Source organism: Orycteropus afer, unplaced genomic scaffold (genome assembly GCF_000298275.1).
Source record: "Orycteropus afer afer isolate SDZICR_OR568_19922 unplaced genomic scaffold, OryAfe1.0 scaffold00193, whole genome shotgun sequence".
NCBI classification, from domain to species: domain Eukaryota; kingdom Metazoa; phylum Chordata; class Mammalia; order Tubulidentata; family Orycteropodidae; genus Orycteropus; species Orycteropus afer.
This window is the reverse complement of record NW_006921780.1, coordinates 1504128-1508434: the sequence shown is the minus strand read 5'-3', so window position 1 is coordinate 1508434 and position 4307 is coordinate 1504128. Positions and strand designations below refer to the sequence as shown.

General features: G+C 38.7%; 1 pseudogene; it reads right to left on the bottom strand.

Annotated features, from left to right (window-relative positions):
• Positions 1–1327: 1327 nt before the first annotated feature.
• Positions 1328–2275, bottom strand: LOC103202819 (annotated as a pseudogene).
• Positions 2276–4307: the final 2032 nt, after the last annotated feature.

Sequence of the window (4307 nt, the reverse complement as noted above, 5' to 3'; positions counted from 1 at the left end):
TTTTTTTTTTTTTAATGGCTCACCAGTTAACATTCTGAGCAGCTGTGAATGAGCAACTCTTTTTCTCTCCACATCCCCACCAACACTTGCATGATTAAAGAGTTCAGGTCAGCTCACTATGTCTGTCATCTTCTGAACCATCACCCTATTAAGTGGGCAAGGCTGAAAGAGAAGAAGCTACCTGGGCTATGTTCACTTTTATGACGGATCACCAGAGTAGTAGAAAGCAAAAAGGCATAAAATAAATCTGTGTGGAAATTACTATACAATTGTATATTTTAGTACTAAAATGAAGGGAAAATAGACAAACGTCTTTTTTAGAGAAGGGGATTAGTTAATCAATCATATTGACTACAGATATAAACAGGAGCTCTGGTAGCATAGTGCCTAAGGTATTTGACTGCTAACCAGATGGCTGGCACTTCAAACCCACCAGCCACTCCTCGGAAGGAAGGTTGTGCAATCTACTTCTCTAGTGATACCGCCTCAGAAACCCATGGAGGGGTCTCTATGAGTCAGGTCTGACTCGACGGCACATAATAACAACAACAACACAGATATAAACATATGGATTTATTATGTGTTAATAATCTCTTCCATTGTCTCCACATTAAGACAGAAACTTTTCAAATACAGAGGACTACTCTACTCAGTTGCTCTGTATATTAGTTAACAAATATCAAATACAGTTCATTATTCCCATGCCCATGATGATAACAGTATCACATGTAGATCATAACAACACATGTGTTGCAAAATCAGTGAGGAAAAGACAGAGAGTTAGGGAGATAAAGTCTGTAATCTGGGTGTCAGGAGCCATGCTTCTCTTTGTCCAGTACCTTACTGGATGCTTTTTGACAAATCACCACAGTATCACAGATAATTAGCATGTACTCTGACTGAACCTTGTGGACTTTATAAGGACACTAATGGTATTGTAAAGGCAGATTGCATATCTAAGTGGGAAAAAAGTTGAATAGTCAAGGTAATACATTCAAGTATTACTATTTGATTACTTGTCCATTTTCAAATAAAAAAGATAATCATAGCTAAACAAATAAATAAAAATTAGAGATGAAGAAAAGAAAATATCCTCAAGTCCCTAGAAATTTAGTAAGGGATTTTTTTCTTGTTTTTCTTTTTGCTATTTCTGTAAATTTGCAGAAGACTTTCTTTACCACTGCTCACCAGCTCATATTGGAGAAAATAGGACTAATTACATAATTGTTTTAAATTGCATGGGGCGTTTTTTGTTTTGTTTTGTTTTACATTTTGAGGACAATATGTTAGGAATAAGTACCATTTGCATAGAGACCTACAGACTAAATTATCTCTCAGGTATATTAATGACCTTTTGAAAACAAAGGAGCTTCTTAATTGCCTCTTTCATATCCTTATTTCTCAGGCTATATATAATGGGATTGAAAAGGGGAGCAAGTACAGAGAATGTCAAAGCAATAGTCGTGTCCCAAAAGGGTGTATAAGTAGCTGAAAATCTAAGATACATGAGGCCCACACTGACAAAAAACAGCAGGAAGACAGCAATGTGGGCAGTACAGGTGGAAAAGGCCTTTTTGCTGCCCTCAGCTGAAGGGATGTTGAAGATCACAATGATAATTCTGATGTAAGAAAGAGAAATAATCAGAGCTTTTGTTAGAATGGCAAGAGCATGAATCACATCTTGCACTAGGATCACGGAGGCATCTGTACAGGCCAAATTCAATAAGGGACTGAAATCACAGAAGATCTGATGGATTTTGTTGGGACCACAGAAGGGTAGGGTTGAAATCCATACAATCTCAGGGAGAAGGATAAAGAAACCAAAGATGCAAGACCCTGCGGAGAGCTGAACACATAGCCGAGGACTCATGATCGTTGGGTAGTGGAGTGGGCTACAGATGACTACATACCTGTCAATGGCCATGACAGTCAGCAAGACCCCTTCAGTGTTTCCAAGGGAATGGAAGAAGTACATCTGCAAGAGGCCTCCAATGAAGGAGATGGTCTTTTGATCGCTGATCAGATTGGAGAGCATTTTAGGGATGGTGGCTGTGGTATACTACATCTCAAGGAATGAGAAGAGACTGATGAAATTATACATGGGATTGTGGAGACGTATATCCATCCTCACAGCAAAGAAAATCATTAGATTACCAATAACAGTAAAGGTATAGATGAAAAGTAAAGGAAAGAAGTATAGGAGACCACCATCATAGAGTTGGGGAAACCCAACGAAGATAAATTCAGTCACAGTTGATAGGCTTCCATTCTCCATATCCCCAGCACAGCTACCTATGAACAAAGAAAAGGACACACACAACGAACAGAAGGAAATCAATGTAGTAGAAATATAAACATTATTTTGGTTATCTGGTATTTTTGTACTATGCTCTTTCAGAGATTCAAAATCATTAGTAAGTTGCCAATACTTTCATATATATATAAATTTGGGAGACACTGTAGAATAATTGGGAACTCTGGTAGCGTAGTGCCTAAGGCATTTGACTGCTAATCAGAAGGCTGGTTGTTCAAACCCACCAGCCACTCCTCAGAAGGAAGTTTAGGCAATCTACTTCCTTAGTGATACCGCCTCAGAAACCTAAGGAGGAGTCACTATGAGTCAGAACTGACTCGACGGCCGTGAGTTTGAGTTTAGATAGAATAATGATTAAAAATGTGAACTCAACTCAGACAGAATTCTTTCTGCCTCTGATTTCTTGACTGATATCGGACAAGTTACATTATCTCTCTGAATCTTAATATCTTACTTAGTAGATGGGAAATAATAGTGCCTATTTAACAGAGCTTTAATGAGGATTAAGGGAGCTTTGGTAGCATAGTGGCTAAGACACTTGCCTGCTAACCAGACGGCTGGCGGTTCAAACCCACCAGCCACTCCTCAGAAGGAAGGTTGGGCAATCCTACTTCCGTAGTGATACTGCCTTGGAAACCCAAGGAGGGGTTGCTATGAGTCGGGGCCGACTCGATGGCACATAACAACAACAACAACAACAACAATGAGGATTAACTAAATCAATATGTGAAAGTGTCTAGCACTAAATGCTCAATAGCTATTCACCTTATCATTCTATTCAGAGCAAACCTTTCTGAAAGAACAATAGAAACAATATCTCCTTTGAATACACACCTAATCCATTTGCTGTTTGAGTTTTTCCCTGCTAATACACGGAAACTATCTACCCTGTTTGTCAGTGATAGTGCTGTCATTGGGCACTGACTAATCAATTCCGTCTCACAGAAACCCTGCGCACAGCAGAACTAAATACTGCCAAGTCCTGTAGCATCCTTGTAATCTCTCTTGTGTTTGAGCCCATCTTTTCAGCCACTGTGTCAATCCATTTTGTTGAGAGCCTTCCTCTTTTATACTGATCCTCTCTACTTTACCAAGCATAATGTCTTTCTCCAGGGACTGGTCCCTCCTGATAACATGTCTGAAGTACCTGAGAAGAAGTCTTGCCTTTTTCTCTTCTTAGGAGCTTTCTAACTATACTTCTATCCAGGAAGGGTTTTTTCATTCTTCTGGCAGCCCATGGTATGTTAAATATTCTTCACCAACATCATAATTGAAATACATCAATTCTTCTTTGAAACTCCTTATTCACTGTCCGTATTTCACATGAAAATAGGGCGATTGATAACACCATGGTGTGTGTCAGGGGCACATCAGTCCTTTAGGGGACGTCTTTATTTTTAATACTTTAAAAGAATTTTTTTCAGCAGATGTGTCCTATGCTGTACCTCATTTGATTTTTTGACTGCTGCTTTTATGAACACTGTGAATTCAAGTGAAATGAAATCCTTGACAAGAAGGACCTGGGACTCAGTAACTTACTAAATCCTAAAGCAATGAAAAATTCTCAGTCTTTACATTATGACCATATATTTGAATCAGGGATTTCTTGTTATTGGTCCTTGAAGGTGGTCTCCTTTAACTCACATGAAACTAATCTCTCCAGATTTATCTTCTACCTATATGGAAACTTCCTCTCAGGTATTTTTATTGTACGATGTGTGTGTGTGTGTGTGATTTTGATTTCTCATTGACTCATCTTCTTTTACCATTTCTATAAGTAGATATGTACACTAGCTTCATGCTCTGGTCCCTAATCTCGTGTCTTCACATATCTTTATTGGTGAACTCCTATCACAAAATTTACAGTTATTCCATATCCCTGTCTCCAGCTCAGCTCTGTCTCCTGAATATTAAATGAGCACATTCAAAATTCCCTATATGCGTCTGTGCCACACTGCACTACAGACTATGTTCTGAGTTCACTGTGCTAATT